Below are 26,677 nucleotides of genomic sequence, written 5' to 3'. Positions count from 1 at the left end.
GCTGTGCTCTCTGAGTCACTTCCTACCCACCCAAGCTAGCTCAGTCCAAGGCTTCCCCTGCTTGGGTAGTCCAAACCAAGAGAATAAAAAGGGATTACCAATATCCAGGATCCATATGTGAGGGAAAGGGGAATGTTCCATGCTCTGACTGTTTCTGGGGGGGGGGGGGGTCCGTCCGTCCGTCCGTCCTTCCTTCCTCCCTCCCTCCCTTCTGGGAGGGCCCTTTGGGACAGTTATCTTAGAGATTTCAGCCTTCAACTTTGCTCTGCACTGCAGGAATCACAGGCCTGCCCCCAAATAAGATGTTTCCCTGTTTTTTAATTCCTCTGCCACATGGAGCATTTGCTGCAGGTGTGGCAGGGAAGGGCTGGCTGGGCCTAAAGTAATTCATTAACCCCTTGTTGCCCAGTGTGGGGTTTGCACACCCCATCACACGCAATCTAAGGAATGTTTTAATGTCCCATTACGAAGTGAGTTTGTTTAGCTGTTTATTGACCCATTTGGTCACGTAGATTCCTTTCTGATATATTCCATCTCTTCTCTCTTTCCTCTTCCCCGAGCCGTTTCCCATTACAATCACACAAGATGATGCATCATGTCACTTTTGCCCACAACATCAAGAGTTATGATGACACACAATCACCAGAATTGGTGAGCTCCCACACTCCCTTTTTGATCCACTTTACCACTAGTTGAGAGCATTCCCTGTCATGCAGGCCCAGAGCCAGGCCCTGAAAGGGATTATCTGACTGTATAAGTACGTAGCTGGATCACAACTAAGGGATGTTTAAAATCACTTCATAATCAGCTACTGAAACATGCCTTAGACTCTGGCTCCAATTATCTTTCAAACAGAAGTTTGTCTGTGCATTATAATACATTGCAATCCGATGAGAACACATCACAGAAATCATCAACATCTTGACCATGAACACTGAAGCTCTTGTCAGCTGCTGAGTCCACTTTATGAATTAGCCAAGCTGAACGGTGGGAACTGCCTGACATTCATAGATTCCAAGGGCAGAAGAGACTATTGTGGTCATCTAGTCTGACCTCCTGTGTAACACAGGCCATAGAACTTCCCTGAGTTAATTCCTCCTTCAAGTCTAGTAGCTGTGGTTAAACTAGCATGTATCTTTTAGAAAAACATCATAACACCAAACAGAAAAACATATATAAAAATTATTCAATGTTGAAAGGAACAGGAAATTATTCAATGTTGAAAGCACCTGATCAGCATCACTGGTGATATTATTAAGGAAACTCTGTCAACTTGAAATCTAGCCCATTTTAAAAAATATGTCAAATAGTTTCAGATGCTACTCCTGTCCCTGGCTTCATCTGCCAATTTTGCAGTTTTATAACTTCATTTTCCTATTTGATAGATGGGTTGTCACTCACCTGTCACTGTGTGAAAATCCCAGACAGCCAAAACAACAAACTGACTAATCAAGGCTGCACTTCTGCAGGCTCATTAAGAATTTTGGCTTCAGTGGGACAACTCATTGTCACGGAGTATGGGGTAGTCAGGGCCCTGCACCTGCTACTTCCTGCGATTCACCGTGACTCCCAGCCAGCCAGCCAGCCAAACAGAAGGTTTATTAGATGACAGAAACACAGTCCAGAACAGAGCTTATAGGTCCAGACAACAGGACCCCCTCAGTCAGGTCCATCTTGGGGGGCAGAGAGCCTAGACCCCGGCGTAGGATCTCCCTCCATTTCCCCAGCCAGCTCCAAATTGAAACCCCCTCCAGCCGTCTCACCCAGCCACACAGCCCAGCTCCTCTTCCAGCCTTTGTCCAGTTTCTGGGCAGAAGGTGTCACTGGTCCCAGCCCCCTCCTGGCTCAGGTTATGTGCTCAGGTATCATCCCTCAAGTGAAGCCACACCCTGATATCCCATCACCAATGCAGACAGTACCAGTAAAACTCCCCCGCAACACTCCCAGGTCAATCCTCCCCACTCCCTACTGTCAAACTCATATGTGTACATCTATTCTTGTGCGCTAGTATTTGCAGGATCAGGGCCTTACAGTGTATACAGAGGAGAGAGTGAAACTGACTAGGCACAAAGAGCTACTGAATGCACAAGCTGGAAAAAAATGGAGGAATCTATATATTTTTCATTATTCCAGTCATTCTGGATGTTACTTGCAACAATAGTAGTAAAATATTTTTGGACAGAAGTGAGATTTTTAAGTTAATTGTCCCTTGAGCCCAGAGTTATTTTTAATCATAACTACTATCTGTTGTTGGGTTTTGTTCGGCCACCCACCACCATAGTACCTGAGTGCCTTCCCTGTAAAATCAATAGTAGTTGCAAAGTCCTTCGTGGACTTCTTGGAGTCTCTGGCACTTCTGTCACAACCTCAGCCTGATCACCTGATGCCCCAGGCAGATTGGTAACAAATCTGTCACACTTCTTCCTTTTCAAGGTCAAAACTCTGCTTGCAACAGATTTGGGGATTTTTTTGGGGGGTGGTGGGAGAATTGGTTGGGTTTGGGAATGAAAGGGGTGTTTGTATTGTGAGCATCACTTTTGGTCTTAAAGAGGAAGGTTTTGCAGCATTTCCTAAAGATGGTCAGCTGCTGGATTTGCCTGATCTCCTCTGGAGGATTGTTCCGTAGCTAGATCCTCTTGATGGAGGAGACTGTGTCCCCAACTCTCACATGCTTTGTCCCGGGTGTTGTCATCTGCATTGTCCCAGAGGAGCACTGATATCACAATGATTCATAGATGGAAATTTGGACTTTGATATAGCTGAGGTTTGAGGTACTAATTGTGTTGGAGATTCGAACCAAGGCCTTAAACTGGTACGGGAAACTTACTGAGAGCCAGGGACGGGACTTATGCTTGGGCTTGATGTGCTTGCAGCAGCTTGAGCCATAGAGAAATTGGACAGTTGCTTTCTGTACCAGCTGGAGAACATGCATCATCTTCACATTCAGCTCTGACCCAACGAGTTATGAGGTATGTCGACGCAGCAATCTGGGTAGGTGACAGCAGCCTGTGTAGACATTCCCAAGTTTAGTTTTTTCTAGCTAGCACAAATACCAATAGCAGTGAAGCCGTGGCAGCACGGATGTCAGCATAGGACAGCTACCCCTTCACTGCTACTGTACTCACAGCTAGCTAGATTAAAGCTAGCTCAGTTATGGCTGCATGTGGTATAGTCACACCTCCAGCGGCAGTGTGAACATACGCACAGTCGTCCACCCTGGTGAGAACAAATGCATGGAGTACTGTGGGTAGGGCCCCATCTAGGGGGAAGGGATGGAGTTTCCTGGCAAGCTGGAGGTGAAAGAAGCATTTTTGGAAATTGATGCTACTGGACTAGCCAAGTATAGTGAGGAGTCAAACAGGGCCTGTAGGCTTCGCACCACTGAGATGAAAGTGGGTTGTGTGCCTTTGACGGCAGCTGGAGACCACATCTTGGCCAGCTATTTCAATAACACTCTTTGGTAAACAATTAGCTTTCTTCTTTCAAGCCCTTAGGATTTATGTGAGCAAGCTAACAGAGATTACATCAAAACTGACATTGTTCCCTCTCCTTTACAATAGAACAGCTCTTTAATAACTAATTGTATTTAACAAAATCAGGGGCTACTCGGACAGATAACTTGATTATTGTTTTCTTTTTCACCATATTTCACACACACAAAATTCATTTTAGTGAATAAATATTACCCCTGCTATATGACTGGAGCCAAATAACCTATTTTATGTAGTAAGGTTACTGCCCTTACAGCATTGTTTCCCAAGAGTGTTGGACTAGATGACCTCCTGAGGTCCCTTCCAACCTTGATATTCTATGATTCTATGCACCCTCCTGGAGGGGCATGGCAGACGAGCTGGGGAGGAGGGGAAGAGTTGGGATAGAGCTTTCAACTGTTTTCCAGAACCTCAGCTTTCAGTTGTTTTAAAAAGTAAGTCTCTAGTTATTCTAGTTGTGAAAAAGAGCATGAAAAATATGGCCTGGGTGTAAGTGATGTGGTGATGTCTGCCTGAATTTGCAGAGAGGCTGAAACAATAACTCTGAGGTGTGACCTGTCCCAGTCACTTCAATGCTGCCTGCTAACTCAGATGCCAGTGCTGATACTTTAAATGTCAACATTGTAAATGTTTGTGGAGCTTGTCAAAGCATGTAAGACAGCAAAGGAAGAGACCTGAGGAAAAGCTCTGTAAAGCTTGAAAGCCTGTCCCTTTCATGAACAGAAGTTGGTCCACTAAAAGATATCTTGCTCACCTTGTCTCTCTCAGGAAAGGAAGTGTCATTTTATGAGGAGCTACACCAGTGTTTCCCCGGGTGTAGGTTGCACAGGGGCCTAGCTGGAGATGAATACATGTAGATGGGTTGGTCTTTACTAGTACATGGCAGCATTCTGAGGTAGAGGGCAGAACAAACAATTATTTTCCTGAAAGAGGGAGTTGGCTTTCAAAAGTGAGGGAAATTAACTTTCCAAACAATTTTGAAAGGGCTTAAAGAGTTGAGTAATCAAATCAACTGTCTGTAACTCTACAGTGCCTCAAGTGTATATCTGTGTGACCATTTGAATCAGAAATACAATAACCAAGGAGAAAAGGAGGACTTGTGGCACCTTAGAGACTAACAAATTTATTTGAGCATAAGCTTTCGTGAGCTACAGCTCACTTCATCAGATGCATTCAGTGGAAAATACAGTGGGGAGATTTATATACATAGATACCCATAGTTACCACACCCATTGTTTCATGTTCTCTATGTATATAAATCTCCCCACTGTATTTTCCACTGAATGCATCCGATGCAGTGAGCTGTAGCTGACAAAAGCTTATGCTCAAATAAATTTGTTAGTCTCTAAGGTGCCACTAGTACTCCTTTTCTTTTTGCGAATACAGACTAACACGGCTGCTACTCTGAAATAACCAAGGAGTTTATAACAGAAAACCCTGATTGTTGTTGCGTTCCCATGTTGAAGAGGATAAGATGATTTCAAGGCCTTCAGTGTCTTGAAAAGTCACCTGTGCACAAAACCAGTGCTGCAAGGCTTGAATCTCAAGGTTACTTTACTTAACTTCTGTTATTATCCAAGTCGATTGATATATATGCCTAGCTTCTGCACTGCTGCAAGACTAGACTTCAGCAGGTCTGTATGCTAGTTGTAGTTTCATATGGTTTCGCTAGATGGCATTGCACATCAGAATCTACGCATCCACAGACTGGATCACTGTAATATTGCATCAGCTTTTGCAACACTGAAGCACTGAGACATGCAATTGATAGTTGACATAAGTTTTATCTTCCCTAAGAAAGAAATGGACTTCATTTTGAGTAGAGCTGTGATGATTCCTTGAACTGGAATATTTTTAAACACAAGTCCTCCCATGTCCTACTCTATGGCAGGCCTGGAAATATAGATAGACTAGATACTCATAATTCCAGGAGTATGTTGTTCTACTTAGATTATGAAGAATTTTTAGTTCATATTCAATTGATTAGTAAAACGTTAGTTGTCTTTTAGACAGTCCCAAAGTACTATTTAATAAAGTTTAAAATACTCCATTTTTAAAACTGTAAATGTTTGAATTTTTTAAAGCTATTTTTATATCTCATGGTGGAGTCTGACCCAAACCTCTATGTTCAAACATCCCAGAACTTTGGGGCTCTTCAGACCTCAACCTTGTGACTCAGGCCCATCTTTGTGTTATACATTCAAACTCATTCCTTAGCGTCTGATGTGTGTTATCTGTTGAAACTGACGCTTTCCATTTCAGCTTTCTCCTTTTCTGTGGCAGTTGCTGTCTTTGAGATAACTGATACTCAAGGTCCAGCTGCTTTCAGCAATTCAACAGACAAAAAGGTAGTTTAAAAGGCATGCACACACCTGCACACCGCTTTATGATCCTTTACAGCTATTTGAATATATTTTGGGGTTATTGTTGTTAAGTTATCCTGTTTTCTTTGAGTTGGTGGTGGCAGCTATACAGAGACATTGGACACCAGAGTGTAGGCTGAGGAGAGATACTTCTGGATGTATTTTTTAATCAGTTTGTGGAATTTACTACCGTAAAAAATCACTGAGGCAAACAGTTGAGTGCTGTAGTTAAGGGGTCTGGAATATTAATAAGTATATTATTAATAGATTTTAGGTCCAGAAGAGACCATTATGATCAGCTAGTCTAGTGTTTCTTAACTGGTGCTTGTGACAACTGGGGGGTCACAAAGATGTTAACATTTTATTACAATCCAAAGCAAAGAAAATCTCATTTCCCCATTAGTCGCACACTCTTACCCTTCAAGAACAAGTATTCTCTCTCAGCCTCTCCACACACTCACTCTCTCTCATACACAGGCCTATCAATGTTAATACTGCTACATCTTTTTGTATTCTTATTTTTATAGTGCACATAATGGGAGAGTTGTGAATATTTCTGACTTCAAATAAGGGGTTATCTGCCTGAAAAAACATTGAGAAACGCTGATCTAGTCTGATCTAGGCAGCTACAGTAAATGTAACCAGGGCAGTTACACTAAGCTCAGATGCTGGGTGAAAATGTATCACAAGGAAAATTGGCTATCAGACTTCAGGATACAAGTTGATCTCTCGCAGAGAGGTGTCAAGGAAAGTTTCTTCATGCAGTAGCATTGCAAAATTGGCTAGATACAGTAACAGGGTGTTTGGTTTCCCTTAAGGGAAGATGTATAGACCACTGCCAGAGGCAAGATACCAGATTGGGCAGAGCAGTTGTCTATTTTAGAGTACATTTACACTACAGACAATACACCAGCTCACCTGCGGTGCTGTGGCTGTAGTGTAGACACTTGCTACAGTGAGGGAAGGGTTTTTCCCCTCACTGTAATTAATCCATCCCCTCTAGAGGTGGTAGCTAGGTTGAGGAAAGAATCAGGGCCGATGCAAGGATGTTTCAAGGACTAGGCCCCCAAGTCCTGCAGCAGCTCTCTGCCCGCCCCCCCGCCCTGAGGCACCCCCCCCCGCGGCAGCTCCATGCCTCCCCCCCCACCCTGAGGCGCCCCCCCCGTGGCAGCTCCCCGCTGCCCCCTCCCTTGGTCCAGGGAGCCGTGCAGCAACTCCCTGCCACCCCCTCTCTCTCTCCCTCCCCTCGGCCTGGGGAGCTGTGCGGCAACTCCCCGCCGCCCCCCCCTCAGCCCGGGGAGCCGTGTGTGGCAACTCCCCGCCCCAGCTCACCTCCGCTCCACCACCTCCCCAGAGCGCGTTTTTGGCTGCCCCCAATCACTTGGCACACTAGGGAACTGCCTAGTTTTGCCTAGTGGTTGCACCGGCCCTGGGAAGAATTCTTCTTTGACCTACCACTGTCTACAGTGGGACTTAGGTTGGCTTGACTATATCTCTCAGGGGTGTGAATTTTCCACATCCCAAGAGACATAGCTAGGTCAACCTAAGTTTTAGGTATAGACTGAGTCTCAGTGTGGCCACTTCTACATTCCTATAAAGCTGCAGCTGAAAGTGTAAATGAGAGCAGATATTGGGGCTTTTCGGTCCTAAGGATGTCAGAACTCCTGGCTTTCATAATCATTTTCAGTTAACACATATTAAAAGTTTGTCTGGGGGTGGGGGATAGGGTGGTTAAGTTGTGTTGGTCTCATGGCTGGTAATTAGTTGATGTGTGCTAAGGTGGTAAGAGGCATGCTACCGTTTTGGACTATTTATATTTTATACTTCCTATGCTTGTGTTTTTAATGCATGTGGCACGTACCCAGAGCTTTGGATGGAGTTTTAGTGTGGAGTTTCTTTTAGAAAAAGAAAACAAATAAAACAGATGCATTGACTATAATAAGTAGCGGAGGGATAATTCTCACATATTTTGGTTACACTTTATCATACTGTGTCTAATTATATGGTAGTTACATGGAATTACAGTGTAATTGCAGGGGTTATGCTCTTTCGGTAACTAATTGCCCCAAATTCATATTAATGGAGGGTTAGTGACATGACTCAATTACTAAATATACATTTTTTATAATCCTGGTGCATTATCTACACTGGCTTTATGCTATAGTTTCTCTCAGTCATGTGGGCTTACTCATACTCCTATTCATGTCAATGGAAGACTCCCATTGATTTCAATTAGTGTTATTACAGGTATTAAACCCCAGACCCGCACTCTAATGGCAGTGATACCACGATGTAATTTCAGCCTCTGTATTACAAATTGTAACCAATTCTTTTTCCTTCCTTTTCTTTAGGTGTCTAATAATAAATTCTGACCCATATTTCTTTTGTTCCATCATCACATTGAGCCTGATCCTGCATCCTTCACTGACATCCAGTTTATGGACAGCTGCTCTTAGTATTCCTGGCTGTGTGTGCTTACGTTGACCGGATGTCCCGTTTTTAAAGGGACAGTCCCATTTTTTGGCACTTTTTCTTATATAGGCGCCTATTACCCCCCACCCCATCCCGTTTTTTCACAGTTGCTATCTGGTAACCCTTTGTGTGCTGATCATAGCACAGCATCCATAAAAATAAATCAGAGATTCTCCTGAAGAAACATTACCCCAATGGGAAGGCCTAACGGTTAGACCTACAAAAGGCTTAGCAGGAGACTATGGTTTAATTAATTAGTGGCTCTGCAATTGCTCTCTCAGGCTGAAATTCACTCTTATGTAAAAGACCTGCAAAAGGCCTACTCACCACTGGAGTCAAGTCCTTCTTAAGTCCTCAAAATAGGGCAGCCAGAAGAGCCATACATTTCAGAGGAAAGGGCTGTTGATGAGGTAGGGAGGTATTTTTATTCATGACAGCAACAGCTTTCTAATGTGACTTTGTTAAGTAGCATACTGGTCAGTTTTCACAGTGAGAAAGCCAGACATCATTGCAAAGTGAGAAGCTGCTTGCATCATCCTTCCGAACCAGGAGCGAGGCCTGTGTTTAAAGTGACAGCAAGCCAAGGGGAACAACAAGGCCTCAGCTGCACTTTGAAAACAAATACAGCTGGAAAAAAAATAAGTCTGCTTTGTAGCTAACTGGGGTATAATGATAATGTTAGTTACGCACAGGAAAGGAAGGGTCCTACTTCACCTCCTTAGCATCATAGTGGCTGACAAGGTTAACAGTACACCAACTTGATTTCAAGAGCTTTATGAAAAGGATTTGGCTATTAGGAATGGAAATGTAAGATACATAAGAACAGCCACACTGGATCAGACTAGTGGTCCATCTAGCCCAGTATCCTGTCTTCTGATAGTGGCCAGTGCCAGGTGCTTCAGAGGGAATGAACAGAACATAGCAATCATCAACTGATCCATCCCCTGTCATCCAGTCCCCACATCTGGCAGTCGGAGGATTTGCCATATTGGCTAATAGTCATTGGTGGACCTAAAGGAAGAAGCCAGTTAAGGGAACATGCTATTTACCCAAATTCGCCTGTCACTTTTAACTGGTGATAGAATTGCTTTTCACTTGCTTTCCCAAGGGGATTGTTCAGTGTTGCTCTTATGACTGCCGCATTTTGGTGATGGGTGAGTATTGTATAAACACACAGTAAGAAACAGATGCTGTCCTGCAGAACTTTCTAACTAAATAAAAGAAAAGACAAACAGTGGGACAAAGAGATGAAACGGAGTGAAAGTTGAAAAACATCTTAGTATTACTGTTTGTGTTTTGTTTACTGTAGATGGCATATCCGGATGCAGGATTGAGGCTATATAGACTCCCACTGAAGCAGATGTTGCTGCAGGATTGGGCACCCAAGGACCAGATTTTTGAAGGTATTTAGCCACTGTAAAAGAGTGGCCTCCTCCTGGGCACCTCCTCATGGCAGGCTTACTAATAGCTCCTTGCCTCAGTTTCCCTCTTGGACAACCCAAAGGATTCCACTTCAGGATCTTACTTAAACAATTCTTCTCCTGGGGGCCAGTTTATTACAAGGACATTGTGCAGATAGGCTATAACTAAAGTCCCAAAGCATAGTTCATATTACCCCAGGGCACATAGTCCTTGTTCTCACTGTACCCCCACAGTGTCTTCCATCACGGGTAGGCCCTTATCCAGCGGCTTTTCTCCCTACCACCCAGACATTCCTTCTGGGGCGGAACCCTGCTCCTCTCAGCAGGAACTCCCACTCTGCTGGGAACGTGCCTCCCACTCCCCCAGCCGTCTCACTGCTCCTCAGGGTCTAATACTCCAGCAAGGTCTGTCCACTGCTCCCCCTTCATTCAGCCCTCTCTGGCCATCTCGCTGCTGCTGCTGCTCCTGCCTCCGGCCCTCTGCAGCCCTGGCCCTCTGGGTTGGGGAAGGTCAGCCAGCAAACCCCTCTTGTTGCTCTCCTGCCATCAGCCCTCTCCCAGGAACAACCTTGTCTCTGGCAGCTCTCATCTGTTGCCCTTCTCCTGTCTGATTCCTGACTAACTCAGTCTGCTCTGATGGCTGAATGAGCTTCTATAGCTCCCCAGGTGCCATCTTGTCCTCTTAAGTGGCCCCACTGGGAGCCTGTGGACTGGAACAGGAGAGCTGAGCCCAGTTTCATTTAGTGGGTCAACCACCCTCTTACAGCCACTAGAAATGTGGGCAAGGCACTTAAGTCCCATTAAGTCAATGGGAACTAGGCACCTAACTCACTTAAGTGCTTTTGGGAATCTCACTCGGGGCCAGATTGATAAGGGGGACTTATAGGGCTGCCCTGCCCCTGAATAGAATTCACTCTCTTGAGTTAAGTGCCCAGGTACAAAGCCTGGGGAGAGTTGGAAAGGAAGTCACTAAAAAAAGGAAGTCACAAAAGCCAGAAAGCTGAGTGAGGACCCACCACCGAGGCTAGCCAGTAGGAAATGCCAAGGAGCGCGGTGTAGCCTAAGTCCTGCTCCTCAAAGGGAGTTAGGCTGAAGGAAGGTGCCTCCTTCTAGGGATTCACAGCCATGAATGCCTCTTCTGGAGTGAGGTTAGTGGTGTTTCCATAGGGTGACCATATTTCCCAAAGGGAAAACAGGACACCACGTGGGGCTAGGCTGAGGCCCTGCCTCCAGGGTTGGCCTGCTCACCTGAAGCCTCCCCCCCGCCACTCCCCCCAGGGCTGGCAATGCTGCTCTGCCTGTCCGCCCCCACCCCCTTGAGCCCTGCCTCCCCTCCTGCACGGGGGTGGCCTCGCCACTCCACAGGCTCTGGTCCCAAAAGCAAGATAGGCAGGAGAAGCCCCTCATTTGTAAGCCCTGCTGTGAGTTAGGCACTGGCTAGGGACAGGGCTTAGGCAGCTATACGTGTGTCCAGCTGCTCAAATGTAGCCACCTTGGGGCCTTTAATTGTGGAAACTGAGGGCTTGGCTATACTTGCAAGTTAGAGCGCATTAAAGCAGCTCCAGGCGCCCTAACTCCCGACCCGTCCACACTGGCAAGGCACGTAGAGCACCTGAACTCTGCAGCTGGAGCACTCCCGGTACTCCACCTCGGCAAGAAGATTAACGCTTGCTGTGCTCTGGCTGAAACGCCCGGGCATCAGCGGGAACGAGGTGTTGCATTACTGTGCTGCGGTCGGCCTCCAGAAACGTCCCATAATCCCTTGAAGTCAATTGGCCACTCTTGTCATTGTTTTGACCTCACTGGAGGACTGCAGATATCCCCTTTCAAAGCGCCGTTTCTGACGGCCGGCTGCTTCTCTGCTCCGGGACAAAGCAGCCATTAGTGTGGCATGCTGGGTGCGTGTGAGAGAGAGAAAGGCGGGGGAGGGGGGGAGGTCTGCTGCTGTCTGAACATACAGGACAGAATGCTGACACGCTCTCAGCACCCCAAAAACCAACTCTCACTCCCCCCACATACACACAACACACTCCCTGTCACACTCCACCCCACCCGCCCCTCATTTGAAAAGCACTTTGTAGCCACTTGAATGCTGGGATGCACTGCTCTCTGTGGCATTGCACGAGCTGCTAATGTGGCAACGCCAGTGTGCTTGAATCGGACAGTGTAAACACACGGCAACATTTTCCCTACTGCGGTCTCCGAAGGCTGGTTTAACTCCCAGCGCTCTACATCTGCGAGCGTAGCCATGCCCTTAGGTGCCTACAGAGTTGGACAGTAGCTGAGTGCGGGGGTTGGTGAATACCAGTGGTGCTTAGATCTCCCTTGTGAATTCCACCCTAGGTACCTATCTGCTTCTTGAAAATCTGGCCCTAAGTCAACAAACAACAACATCTGATCACATGAGCAGAATATGCTGCTAAGAATGCACTCAAATGGATGATTTTATTGCTATAGAGCCAGATTTCCCCCCCAAAAAAATTTTTTACACTGTATTATTAGTGCTTCATTTTGGTTAGGGGTTCTGTGGCTTTTTGTGGTTTTTAAAATGTATCTTTTGATACTAAGGGATTTTTGTGGGAGGATGGAGGGATGTGCTGGTAAACAGCAGAACTGATTTCCCTGAGAACTGTGAGTGCTGCCAAGTTAAACCTTGGGCTGGCTGGGAGGCTGAGAGAGAGCGCTTATCAACAGCACTTGTAGGGCTGCTGAAGTCTGGCCCCGTGCAATTCCCTGTTGTGGGTGCTTTTCTTTGCTTTGGAGGAGGAAGAAACCTCACCGCACGTGGAGGAATTAGGCAGGTTCAACAGAAGAATCAAGGCCAGTTACTTAGCCTGGGGTCTGTAAATTATCAGATTGCAAGTGCTTCATGATTCAGTGTCAGGGATCCAAGTCAATGATCTTGTTTTGCAGAACAATAGATTAGAAATGGCTAAACTGTTAACAATAATCAATCAACCAGGGAGCTGTGGAAGTGCTGAGATCTGGGAGAAACACAGACAATGCCTATTATTGCAGCGGCAGGTAGAATACAGGCACTCCATACGTAGCTACATGCCACAGTGAAAGGCAGGCTGTGTCCACACTTGTTACTGGCGTGTAGCTACACACAGCAGGGAAAGGCTCGTGCAGCAGGGAGGCAGTGGGCCATTACACTCCTAAAAGTAGCAGTATAGATCCTATCAGCGTAGACATACCTTTAGAGGTCAACATTCTGAGGGTAAAAACCTGGCCCAACTGAAGTCAATGAGAGTTTTGCCCTACAGTGGGAGTTTTAGCCTAGGCATTTCAGCAGAGATTGTGTCAGGAAAAGGTTTTCTGCATGCACACCACATAAAAATGTGAGTCGTTAAGGACAACCACTTGGTCCTACGTGGTGTGAGAGTACCCTTGGTTGTTGGAATGAGAGAAAAATGCAGGCCATGTGACAGGTCACTTGGCCTGGGTCATGCCCTTTTATGAGCACTGTAGCTTCCACTGCAAGAGATGTGTTGGATCATATTAAAGTAGTTCCGTATTAAAATCACAAATGAGTTTGATTCCCCAGAGTTTCAATTCCAGGGTATTACTAATGAAGAGGTCTCTTGGTTTTTGGTGCTGTTTCTCTCCCTCTATGTGTGAAACTTGCAAGCTGCTAATTGTGTTAGTACATTCTAAGACAGACTCTGTTCTCAAAGCAATTCTTTGCAACAACAACTACTCACACAGAGAGAGTGACTCAAAGCAATACTAAAAGAAAAGGAGGACTTGTGGCACCTTAGAGACTAACCAATTTATTTGAGCATGAGCTTTCATGAGCTACAGCTCACTTCATCGGATGTAGCTCACGAAAGCTCATGCTCAAATAAATTGGTTAGTCTCTAAGGTGCCACAAGTCCTCCTTTTCTTTTTGCGAATACAGACTAACACAGCTGTTACTCTGAAACCTGTCAAAGCAATACTCTGTAACAACAGAAACAGCACCCAGAGACTCCCCGCCCTTTTGTTGTATTCATCTCGCTTTGTTAACAATTGTGATTAAAATAGAGATAGAGGATGTATGTGGATGGATGCTTGGTGTGGATAATTAATGAATGATCAGGGAGGTGCCAGCCTAAGAATCCAGTGTCCATCGGCCGAAGAAGGCGTCAAGTGGAAATAACCAGAGGACCCCTGGAGGGCAGACTGGAATCCACCAACAGCCTCAAGAATGGGAGAACCAAAGAACAAGATAACATCTAGCAGCACGGAGCCGTCAGGAACGTGCCATCTGCTGATTGATTCAGCAACAGCATGATGAAGCAATTCCCATAGACTGGCATAGGAAGAAATTACTATAAAAATGGACTCTAGAAAGTGAGAACTTTGGGGTCTGATTCTGCAAACCAACTTCCAGGAGCGTCAGATGTGCATCTGACAAGGCCCTGCTACCTCCTCATGTCCAGGCCACCTGGCCAGTGGCTTGGCATGAGCAACTCTAAGGCTGGTAATTATGATAACAACCTTGCAGAACCTGTGTGTGTGTATGAATGAATGTGTGAAGAAATATGAAATTGAATGGAATGTTATAGCTATAACTAACTGCTTACTAGGATTCTTTCTGTATTCACAATAAATGTGGCATTTTGCCTTTTCCCCTTTAATAAGATCCTGCTGGTTTTTATTTTATTGGTATAACAGATGGAGCAGAGTCATGTCAAACCTGGGATGGTGTCTATTGTGGCTCTGTGTCAGGTTATATTACAGCCAGCGTCAGTGTCTGTTCTCAGTTTCCAGGCTTCTTTGTAGAAGGCAATGCATGTAAGGGCGGTCTGATGAGTAAAGCATTAATGTCCAGGGGTCCCAGTGGAGACAAGCAGTTCAATGCAGAGTACTAACTCTCCAAGAACTTGTGACGCTGATATTCAAAGACATGGAAGTGGATGGGTCTCACCCGGTCCTAGTAAAGAAGTCAGTTGGTGCCATTGGCAGAGCCCTGAAGGCTGCATCTCTTCCATCTATAAGAGAACTGTCTGCTCTCCAAGAGGGTAGAAGAAATGTTTGACCAACTTTATGGAGCAAAATGTTTCCTATTATCTGAAACTGAAGCCTTGCATAGGAAGGCTATTGCATGTCATTCCTGCCCCCTCTCCCAGGGACCTGTTGTCATGACTCCCATTCCAATTCAGTTGATCCAGCACCATTCAATGAATGGTAAGTTACCTGTTGGGTTGCTTACCTGGGTGACTGTTCACATGAAGCCCTGGCAGAGCTGGTCCTAGATGGTTCAGAGTGTGTAGCTGCATGTCTCCCTATCTACTTTAGGTACCTCGTCATTGCAGTACCTCAGTGCCTTCCACACTAACCTATTTATCCTCAACATGCCTCTGAGGTAGGGAAGTGCTAAAATCTCCATTTTACAGCTGTGGAACTGAGACACAGAGAGCCAACATGACTTGCCCAAGGTCATACAGGAATCCTGTGATGGAGCAGGGAATTGAACCTGGCTCTCCCAAATTATTGCCCTAACCACCAGACCATGCAGCACCTTGTAGGCAATCACAAAACCACAATCTGGTGTACTCAAAACCAGAGGGCGAAATTCATTTCAGCACAAGGCTTAAGGTTTTAAATCCCACTTAAGCCCTCGATGGGACTCGAGTGGTGCATAGGCTGTGCACTGGCTTTCTGTACAGGACTGAAAGTCACCCCGTATTTTTAAAATAGTCCATAGCATTAATGAAAAGTCCATTTCAAATGTAAAATGAGCCTTTGTCAATTGTAATGCAAACTGCACATCTAAACAGGTTACTTATCTGCATAATGACAGGTTTCAGAGTAACAGCCGTGTTAGTCTGTATTCGCAAAAAGAAAAGGAGTACTTGTGGCACCTTAGAGACTAATCAATTTATTTGAGCATAAGCTTTTGTGAGCTACAGCTCACTTCATCAGATGCTCAAATAAATTGGTTAGTCTCTAAGGTGCCACAAGTACTCCTTTTCTTATCTGCATAAGAGTCTGTGGTTGCTTTTTACACACCCTATTTAATGTAACATCAAATGCTTTCTGGATTCTCACCAAGACATTAATGAAAGAGGGAGAATAATGTAGAAAATGGTCAAGGAGGAATTACAGGCTCCTGAGCTAATCCAGATACTGGCCAGGCAATGCAAAAAATGAACGTTAATAAGTAAAGGGAGCCATTTACAAAAGGCCCCTCTTTGATCAGGGCAGAATAAGGCAAGCTGCAATGGTCAGTCCTGGTACGGTGGATGGGGGGGAATGCTACCAATGTGGTGATTCAGAGAAAAGGCCTTTCAAATAATCTTCACAATCATTAATCTACTATACCTCACGCAGAGTCTCAGCCTGGCCCAGCAGCTCTCAGGATCACAATGCCGTTTATTTTCACGCTGTTGTACATCTCCTGCAAATTAAAGGGGTAGTTACAGCCCAGTTAGTCACAACTCTTAATCCATTGCAAATACCAAGTCATGCCAATGTGCACGTTGGATATATTCAGCTATTCCGTTTTATTCGAAGCTTTGGAGATGCTTGAGCATGTGAGGATCTGTATTTAAAAGATTACAGAAAGGGAAACAAAAAGAAAAGGAGGACTTGTGGCACCTTAGAGACTAACCAATTTATTTGAGCATGAGCTTTCGTGAGCTACAGCTCAAACAGTTAGCCAGAGGCTGTGAGGTGCTAGAACATAGGCTACAGCTACACCTCAAATTAAGGTGTAATTATCTCTCTCTCTGAAGTGGCTAATAAAACAGAAGCGGTGAATATATCACAGGTGCACAAATGCACATTGGGATGACTTTGAATTTACAATGCATTAAGAGTTGTGACAGGCAAACCTAAAAAGGCTCAGAGTTTGGCTTATCAACATTACCCCAAACACTGCAAAGCCGAATCCGTTCTACCTTCTCTGTCAGTCTGTCTGTCCTGTCTCATCTATCATGTGATGAGAGGGAAACCAGAACTATAGGCAACCCCAAAAGGATGGCAATATATGTATTGTGGGGCCAGGGCATAGATAGGTGGGAATAATGTATCCATGTGTTTTTGGAATGGAAAGGGAATGTGTCATGAAACCTTAACTAACATTTCCCATGAACCCTTACTGGGCTATTTGCATGAGTAAGGATTACTCAAGTCAGTTAGCATTTGCAGAATCCGACCCTAACATTTTGCTGCAGCTCAATAAACTTTATTGGCATGACAGGATATTGCCAAATGTTACAGAAACTAAATGCACTATCATCATCTAGCTAGGAGACATTTCACAGGGCTAGCATAACAGTTCCCTTCTAATTCACTGCCAGTATGCCACAGAGTGAGGCTATTGCTTTAACTTCTCTCAGGGTTATTCTCAATTTTTCTTTCTCACTTTTTAAATTCCTTACATACTTTAGCTCTTCCTGTTACAGAGCAGTTCTCAAGGGTTGGCATGATCTTTTGCTAGGGTTCCTAGATTTCTGGGACTGTACAACTGAAAAAGATATAGTTATTTTCTGCTAGATCATCAGAGCTCATTGCTTGCCTTTGGAAAAGACCTGCCAACTTTCAGAAACCAGCTTCAAATATGAAAATAAAAATCGGTTTCTATGACTTTCCACTCATAGGATGAAATCCTAGCCCCTAGGATTGGCATCCAAGGATGAAGTAGTTGGAATTTAGGGGGCCAGGAGTTCACCCACAATATTTCAATGTTGGTTCTCTCTTTGCACTGAAAAGCATGTGTCCAATATGCCATCTTGCTTCATTTGGTATACAGCATCAGCCATTCCCTTGTGGAATTTAGTGGGAGAGAAAACAGAAGGATTGTATAGAAATACAATAGGTTCTGTAGAAATTACTCTAAAATGTATTGACTTTAATAGAAAATTATGTCTGTTTAACCATTTAAATAGAATTCTGGTGTAGAGAGAGAATTTTCTCTTAAAGTCTATAGGATGGTTCAAACAACCTACAGAAAGGTTATTCTTTTCTATTAAAATTGAATAGGACTTTTCAAGAAGATATTTTCATTTCATTTTCAAGAAGATTTGCTTGGTATTATCAAAATAACAGAGAGAAAGAAACTGCAGCAATCCATATTACCAGTATGATAAGAAATCACATAGCCAATTGGGTATGATTTAAAATAATAGGCCAATCGTTAGCACATTTTAGATTACTGTGTTTGTTCAGCAATGCTGTATTTCCTCCCAGCTTTTTAATGTAAATATTGTAAAGTGACAAATCACTTAAACAACTTGAGTATTTCTACCAATGCCTCCGCTGTTTTAATTTTCATTTTTCCAATGACGACATCAACACCACCACAAATTTCTTGTGGTTAAATGGAGATAAGGTGCAGTATAACTACAGTAATACTGGATTTAGAAAATGAGACCTTGGGGAAATGAAGCTTTAAACAAAATAAATGCAGTTCACTGATTATCTCAAAGCACTTTAGTTGTGTTGATGTGGCTAAGTACTATTATCCCTATTTTACAGATGGGGAAACTGAGTCAAAGAGTTTTCTTTTAAAAAGTTACTTGTCCAGGAGAGCCAATGGCAGAGCCAGGAACTGAACCCAGAGCCCCTGACTTCCAGTCTCCTGCTCTAGTATGTCCATTATTAGTTTACTTTTGTTTGTATTACAGTAGCATTCAGAGGCCCCAGTCAGGGTCTGGATGCAGCTGTGCTGAGCACTGTACAGATACTATATCAAAACAATCTTCCCCCTGGTGATTTGCTGCGAGCCCACCTATCTCTACAGACATCTCCGTGCCTACTTGTTCAAAGCAAACATGCATGTGCCTACCCTACTTATTAGGATCATGTTGTGTGTTGGAGTGAATACAGGCATACCCAAAATGGGGTTTCCCCTCTGAACTTTTGGAATCCAGACATCCCATTCATATTGGCCTTTCTAAATTAAAAGAACTATGAACCATCCAGGCAGATTTCTACCAGCAGTTCAGGATTCTTCTAGGCCGGGGGGAGGAGACGAGGGTAAGGGCCCCCATAAGGTTGTTTTTTAAATTGTGGGGGTTTAAACCCTATATAAGGAAGAGAAAAATTTGCAGAAGGCTAATATTCAGATCCCGGATGTTTGTCCAAGTATCTGAAATGAAGACAATTTAACCTTCATGCAAAGCACCACCATATTACCCAATTACACAAGCACACAGCTACAAATATCAGCTCTGGTTTGGTCCAGGTATATGCACCCATTTATTCATGCAAACATCCACTTACACACAGAATGACTCAAACATGCTTACCTTCATACAGTAATAACAACACATACACCAATACTCATTCTAGGGTTTGTTACCCTGCAAACTGCAAAACAGTCACTAAGTGTGTTTATCTCCTGGCTAACTGCTGGTTCTGTCTATCAGATAGACCTGTGTATAGGATACAAATGATAATACATACCTTCAGTCTCACATATCTGTACATACACTAGATACCTGTAAAAAGCCCTGGATTTTTTCTTTAGCCGCTCCAAGCATCAGAGATCATTAGGTTAGCTATGATCTGCCATGTCAGCTAAAACGTCATCTGGGATGTGTGATGGCCAAGGGCAAGAGAAGGAGTATCTATGTGGAATGCTACCTGCTGAGTGACGTATGAAGCTGAGTTTCATAGATTCATAGATTCATAGATATTTAGGTCAGAAGGGACCATTATGATCATCTAGTCTGACCTCCTGCACAATGCAGGCCACAGAATTTCACCCACCACACCTAAAAAAGACCTCACACCTATATCTGTGCTATTGAAGTCCTCAAATTGTAGTTTGAAGACCTCAAGGAGCAGAGAATCCTCCAGCAAGTGACCCGTGCCCCATGCTACAGAGGAAGGCGAAAAACCTCCAGGGCCTTCCAATCTGCCCTGGAGGAAAATTCCTTCCCGACCCCAAATATGGCGATCAGCTAAACCCTGAGCATATGGGCAAGATTCATCAGCCAGATACTACAGAAAATTCTTTCCCGGGTAACTTGGATCTTACCCCATCTAAAAACCCATCACAGGCCATTGGGCCTATTTACCATGAATATTTAATTACCAAAACCATGTTATCCCATCATACCATCTCCTCCATAAACTTATCGAGTTTAATCTTAAAGCAAGATAGATCTTTTGCCCCCACTACTTCCCTCGGAAGGCTATTCCAAAACTTCACTCCTCTGATGGTTAGAAACCTTCGTCTAATTTCTAATCTAAATTTCCTAGTGGCCAGTTTATATCCATTTGTTCTTGTGTCCACATTGGTATTGAGTTTAAATAATTCCTCTCCCTCTCTGGTATTTATCCCTCTGATATATTTATAGAGAGCAATCATATCTCCCCTCAACCTTCTTTTAGTTAGGCTAAACAAGCCAAGCTCCCTGAGTCTCCTTTCATAAGACAAATTTTCCATTCCTCGGATCATCCTAGTAGCCCTTCTCTGTACCTGTTCCAGTTTGAATTCATCCTTCTTAAACATGGGAGACCAGAACTGCACACAGTATTCCAGGTGAGGTCTCACCAGTGCCTTATATAACGGTACTAAAACCTCCTTATCCCTACTGGAAATACCTCTCCTGATGCATCCCAAGACGACATTAGCTTTTTTCACAGCCATATCACATTGGCAGCTCATAGTCAACCTATGATCAACCAATACTCCAAGGTCCTTTTCCTCCTCCGTTACTTCTAGTTGATGCGTCCCTAGCTTATAACTAAAATTCTTGTTATTAATCCCTAAATGCATGACCTTACACTTCTCACTATTAAATTTCATCCTATTCCTATTACTCCAGTTTACAAGGTCATCCAGATCCTCCTGTAGGGTATCCCTGTCCTTCTCTAAATTAGCAATACCTCCCAGCTTTGTATCATCTGCAAACTTTATTAGCACACTCCCACTTTTTGTGCCCAGGTCAGTAATAAAAAGATTAAATAAGATTGGTCCCAAAACTGATCCTTGAGGAACTCCACTGGTAACCTCCCTCCAACTTGACAGTTCACCTTTCAGTAGAACCCGTTGTAGTCTCCCCTTTAACCAATTCCCTATCCACCTTTCAATTTTCCTATTGATGCCCATCTTATCCAATTTAAGTAATAATTCCCCATGTGGCACAGTATCAAACGCCTTACTAAAATCTAAATAAATTAGATCCACTGCGTTTCCTTTATCTAAAAAATCTGTTACTCTCTCAAAGAAGGAAATCAGGTTGGTTTGGCACGATCTACCTTTTGTAAAACCATGTTGTATTTTGTCCCATTTACCATTGACTTCAATGTCCTTAACTACCTTCTCCTTCAAAATTTTTTCCAAGACCTTGCATACTACAGATGTCAAACTAACAGGCCTATAATTACTTGGATCACTTTTTTTCCCTTTCTTAAAAATAGGAACTATGTTAGCAATTCTCCAATCATATGGTACAACCCCTGAATTTACAGATTCATTAAAAATTCTTGCTAATGGGCTTGCAATTTCTTGTGCCAATTCTTTTAATATTCTTGGATGAAGATTATCTGGGCCCCCCGATTTAGCCCCATTAAGCTGTTTGAGTTTCGCTTCTACCTCAGATATGGTGATGTCTACCTCCATATCCTCATTCCCATTTATCATGCTACCATTATCCCTAAGATCCTCTTTAGTCTTATTAAAGACTGAGGCAAAGTATTTGTTTAGATATTGGGCCATGCCTAGATTATCCTTGACCTCCACTCCATCCTCAGTTTTTAGCGGTCCCACTTCTTCTTTCTTTGTTTTCTTCCTATTTATATGACTATAGAACCTTTTACTATTGGTTTTAATTCCCTTTGCAAGGTCCAACTCTACTTGACTTTTAGCCTGTCTCACTTTATCCCTACATATTCTGACCTCAATAAGGTAGCTTTCCTTACTGATCCCTCCCTTCTTCCACTCCCTATATGCTTTCTGCTTTTTCTTAATTACCTCTCTAAGATGCTTGCTCATCCAGCTTGGTCTACAACTCCTGCCTATGAATTTTTTCCCCTTTCTTGGGATGCAGGCTTCCGATAGCTTCTGCAGCTTTAATTTAAAATAATCCCAGGCCTCCTCTACCTTTAAACCCATAAATTCTTCAGTCCAATCCACTTCCCTAACTAATTTCCTTAATTTTTGAAAGTCAGCCCTTTTGAAATCAAAAACCCTAGTTGCAGATTTATTTTTGTTAATCCTTCCATTCAGTTTGAACTGAATTAGCTCATGATCACTTGAGCCAAGATTATCCCCTACAACCATTTCCTCTATGAGATCCTCATTACTCGCCAAGACCAAATCTAAAATGGCATCCCCTCTAGTCGGTTCAGCAACTACTTGTTGAAGGAATCCATCAGCTATCGCATCTAGGAAAATCTGAGCCCTATTATTATTACTAGCACTCATCCTCCAGTCTATATCTGGGAAGTTAAAGTCTCCCATGATCACACAGTTTCCATTAGTATTTACTTTATTAAAAACATTAAAAAGGGCTCTATCCATATCCAAATTAGATCCCGGCGGTCTATAGCACACCCCAAGCACTATCCCAGGGGAGGCTCTAATAGTTTTCTTCCCCAATTTAATTATTGCCCAGACAGACTCAGTCATATCCATTTCATCGCTTCTTATTTCTTTACATTCTATCTCATCATTGATATACAGTGCTACTCCACCACCTTTACCTTTTTTTCGGTCTTTCCTAAACAGCACATACCCTTCAATACCTGTAGCCCAGTCATGACTACTATTCCACCAGGTCTCTGTTATACCTATAATATCTGGTTTCACTTCCTGCACCAGTAACTCTAGTTCCTCCATTTTGTTACCTAGGCTCCTTGCATTAGTGTACAAACATCTTAATTTTTGCTGTTTGGCCTCACTCACATTCTGTACCCTATTAGGCACGGTTATTTTACTACCAGTATAACCTATTAGACTTGTATCTACACTGCCCTTCCTCCTACCTACAGCTGTATCCACTCTTACTTCATTTTCTTTCCACTCTATGCTAAATTCTGGCGTGGAGATTACCTGGACATCTCCCAACCATCTCCCCCAAATTCCTAGTTTAAAGCTCTCTTAATCAGTTGTGCCAGCCTCCATCCTAGAAGTCTATTTCCTTCCCTACTCAGATGAAGTCCATCCCGAGAGAACTGTCCTCTATCCATGAATGCCTCCCAATGGCCATACATCCCAAAGCCCTCCTTATAGCACCACTGCCTAAGCCATCTATTGATAGTCATAATCTTGTCACACCTTTGTTGCCCTTCTCTAGGAACAGGCAGAATCCCACTAAAGATCACCTGGAGTTGCAGGTGATCTCCAGATATCAAAAGTTCCTTCTGGAACTATTCTGCCATCAGCAACTCAATTTACGCCTGGGCAACCCCATCCCCTTTCTAAATGGGTTCAGGGCAGAATAGGACTCCTGGCCCTGCTTACAGTATTAAACCCTATGCAGTTATCCATTTGGTTGTCCACCATGCTGAGTGGTGTGTCATGACAAAGGAGCAGTGAAATGTAGCTTCCACATTTGGTCCTAGAAACATTTGACTACATAACCAGCTTTTTTTTTTTTTTTTTAAAAAGGAGCGAAGCGGAAAAGTAACTCCTGCGTATCAAAGCGCAGGAGGCGTTTCAGGAGGGAAGAATGCAATTATTCACATTGGAATTTGTCCAGGGTTGACATCCCTCTGGTCACAAGAATGCCAGGTGCTGCAGGAAATTGTGAGTCAGTCACACACTTCCCTCTGAGTTAACCAAAAGGAAAATTTTCCCGTAAACACCTGCTCAACCTGTTTTGATAGCAGCACAGCTCAGTCCATTTAACAGCTGGAAGTGGCTCTGACTTTAAGGCTGGTTTGCTCTGATCTTATAGATAATTGTAGCAATGTCACTTGGACAAAGAGTCTACTGTGTGGTGCAAATTCTCCAGACAGGCCCAGGAGAACAAGGTAAAAGTATGGAGGTGGATGGCATGAAAAGGTGGCTTTGTGTCTCCCGAGTACATCTGGTTCTCTGGTATAAGTCAAAGCAACCTGTAGGCACCTGGGGATCAGTAGGATGCAGCCACAACCCAGCCATAACCCCTTTCGCTGGCCATGCCCCCCAGCAGCTGGAAGGGAATACAATATAAGAACTGCTGGGAAATCCTTCCCTGGTCAGACCTGCTGGCTTTAGGGCTGCTATAATGCACCAGAGAATCAAGGCCCTTATCTCCCATATTTAATATTATTTCTTACCTGAAATTGCAACAACATCCCAGTCAATCCAATCATAACAATATACTACTTCAAACCATTTGTCATTGTGTCAGGCTACTGAAACCGATATTAAAGTGTAAGTCAGTTACAATACTAAATACAACTATAGAACAGAAAATGTTAGTTTAGATTCTATTCCTCTATTTCTTTTCCAGTTATCCACTGTCCTGGTTCAAATCTTTCTGGAATGTTTTCTTTTAATTCATGAATCTGATAGAGATTCAGTAACTAATTTGTGAATATGACAAGAGAGACTGCTGACTTCACTTATTAACAACACAAATCTAAAAACCTTAGTAGCGTCAAAATAATATATTAGATATTTCTTGAAACTGCCATATTTTCATTGACTGTCATATCAAATCAATACGATCCATTCCATGTTATAAACATACACACACGCACACTGAGCTGTCAAATGTATTATAACTTAACACTGCAGTTTCCTTTTAAGCTTCCAAAGGAGCAGTGAGTCATGGGCTAGAATGTGCATCTGCAGTTTCAATTAACTGACAGGCTGAATATCTTAGTTTTCCAACGGCAGATAACCCCAAGGTCCATCTCAACACTTAGATAAACAGATCCCTTTGGTGCCCAGGCACTGTATGGGCTCCTGACATCATGTTCCCTTTTGCAGAAGAAAGAAGAACCACACTGATATGACTGTCTATTGAATTTTACACACCCCCAGGACCAGAGGAGCAAAGTGGGCAGTGAATCTGACCAGCAAGCGGGCAGGCCCTAAGGATAGTTGACAGATGATGCAAGTTCTTCCTTAATGTTTCATCGGGGCCTCACATCAGCCACATTATGTGCAAGCAATGCAAGCAACTGGCTGGAGCATTCCAGCTTCTGTGTACCGTGCTAATCCTAGATACATGGCTGTTTGACCTCACACTGCCAAGCAACCTGCAGCTCCTAAGAACCCTGGTACTTATATGGTTTGAGCACTTCAGAATCTTTAATGTATTTATCCTCATAACACCCCTGTGTGTGACAGGGCAGTTGTTATTATCCCCAGGTCACAGATGGGGAACTGAGGCAGAGAGAGGCTAAGTGACTTTCCCAGAAGTCTGTGGCAAAGGAGGGAATTGAACCAAGGCCTCTCCCTGGCTAGATCCCTAACCATTGGATCATTCTTCCTCTCAGAATCACAAATGACGCTACAGCTGCATGTTTTCATCATGGCAGTTCAAACAGGACATTCAGACAGAGGCTTTTCACTTTATCTAATGCAGCAAAAAACACACCTTAAAGGGTTAAGACTTTCCCCCTAACTGAAATGTAACAAGCTAGTCTGGGGCAGTCACAGGGTGATGGCTGCTGGAAAAAAATTCCACATCTCTGTGTTACTTCTTTCAAGGACTTGATATATCAGCCAAGAGACTTCCAGTAAATGCTAGCTCTGTGCTGTTCCCAATATCCAGTGGTTTAATGGGTGAGAGAAACATAACCACTCAAATCTGATGATCTAAGATTTCAACAATTAGGGATTTAGGCTAACTCCAATTTAAGTCAATGGAAAATTTTGTCATCCTATGGGCTGCAGGATCAGGCTCACTGGACCTGATACAAACCTCATTTAAGTCAATGGAAAGACTCTTGTTAACTTAATTGGGCTCTGGGTCAGGCCTGTGATAGCCAGAAAAGTTATATTTTGAAGACTGAAGAGTTAGTTTAAATCTCTGTATATTGCCATGCCTTATCTCTGTGTACTTCCTTATGCTAAAAGCAGTAAGCTTTGACAATTCTAAACACAAGTTTTTGAATAACTCTGATGGGAAAGCCCAAGACATTGATTTTGTATGGAAACCATTTCTGGAACACTGGGAAAATGCAATAACTAGTCACAAATCAACACTAAGGATGAGAGCAGGGGATATCTCTATAGAGAGAACAACTGCTGCAATACCTCACCCCTTCTCATATTCTATACATATTCTTTTGTCTTGAAAACACTGAATATCACATGTTCTGTGTAGCATGAAGAACTCAAGTGTTCTGTTTTTACTACTCTGCGTGCATTTACTTTAGGCTGTAAAATTTCATTTGGCAAACCATGTAACACTGATGCCATGTGCTTTTTGTTTTCCACAAACATGTATCATATACCCCAAATACAGCACATTGCAAGTCTAATCTTGAGGTGACAAAGGCATGAAGCACAGTGGCAAATTTCACATCAGAAAGAAAAAGCCACAACCTTCTAGCTAGATGTAGATGAAAAGCCTGCCCCACAATCACCCAACAACAGTTGGGGATTGAACCAGACTCCCCAAGTGAGTAACAAACAGCAGGCAAATCACAAAAACAGATACAATCCTCCCATGTTTTTCAGTTCCTTTCCACAAGCCACCAACATCCCCTCTGTTTGAGCAGAGCCTCAGACAGCCTGCTTTCATCCATACCCCAGACCCTAAGGCAGCACTCAGCTGAAACATCCGAGCTGGAGGAGACAGGTGTGTGTGGCATACGCATACCGAAGACACCACAACCCGTGCTTCCTCATTAAACCTCCTCGCAGCCTCAACTACATGTTAAGAGCCGAATAGATGAGGAAATACAATAAACATAAAGAGCAGAGCACGCAAAGGACAACAATAAAATAACTATTCAGCAAAGATTGTGAATTACGCTGAGTTTGTACCTGTAGATGATACATCTTTGAAGAAGAATTGCAAGTCACCAGCATGCTCTTTCCCAG

At 43.5% G+C, this 26,677-nt stretch overlaps 1 long non-coding RNA gene across 1 annotated transcript; it reads right to left on the bottom strand.

Annotated features, from left to right (window-relative positions):
* Positions 1-1,231: 1,231 nt before the first annotated feature.
* On the bottom strand, positions 1,232-26,677 carry LOC311519192. The gene is made up of 3 exons (XR_014711217.1): positions 26,621-26,677; positions 16,057-16,132; positions 1,232-3,006 (listed from the first exon to the last, which is right to left on the bottom strand). It is a non-coding gene; the product is annotated as an uncharacterized lncRNA (long non-coding RNA).

Source organism: Lepidochelys olivacea, assembly GCF_965140295.1.
Source record: "Lepidochelys olivacea isolate rLepOli2 genome assembly, chromosome: 4".
Taxonomy (NCBI): Eukaryota; Metazoa; Chordata; order Testudines; family Cheloniidae; genus Lepidochelys; species Lepidochelys olivacea.
The sequence above is the reverse complement of the archived record's forward strand: the minus strand, read 5'-3'. Positions and strand labels throughout refer to the sequence as shown.